This window comes from Fukomys damarensis, unplaced genomic scaffold, assembly GCF_012274545.1.
Source record: "Fukomys damarensis isolate Sample0158 unplaced genomic scaffold, DMR_v1.0_HiC HiC_scaffold_15, whole genome shotgun sequence".
NCBI lineage: Eukaryota > Metazoa > Chordata > Mammalia > Rodentia > Bathyergidae > Fukomys > Fukomys damarensis.
In genome coordinates, this window is record NW_022900927.1 from 5,005,904 (window position 1) to 5,006,261 (window position 358).

Here is a 358-nt window from a genome sequence, read left to right on the forward strand (position 1 = left end):
CGAACTTGAGGGTGAAGGGGAGGAGATAGTCCTGGCCAGGGGAATGGGCAGGCTGGGTGGGAAGGACCGGGAGGGCTTTGGGAGGGGACAGCGGGCGGCTGAGCGGTCTTGAGAGGGTGAGGCAGCACCAGTGGGCAAAGCCCTAGCGAAGTCACGCGCCAGGTGAAGGGGGCGGGCACCGCTCGGGGAAAGCTCCGCCCACTACCCAGACCCCGGGACGCGCGGCTCCTCAGGGCCGGCCCTGAGGCGGAGGAGGTGCCTGGCGGAGTCAGTCGGGTCGAGTCCGGTCGGGTTGGGTGCTGGGCTGCCGAGGCGGCGGAGGAGACTGCTTCCTGTTCCACGGCTCAATGATCACCCA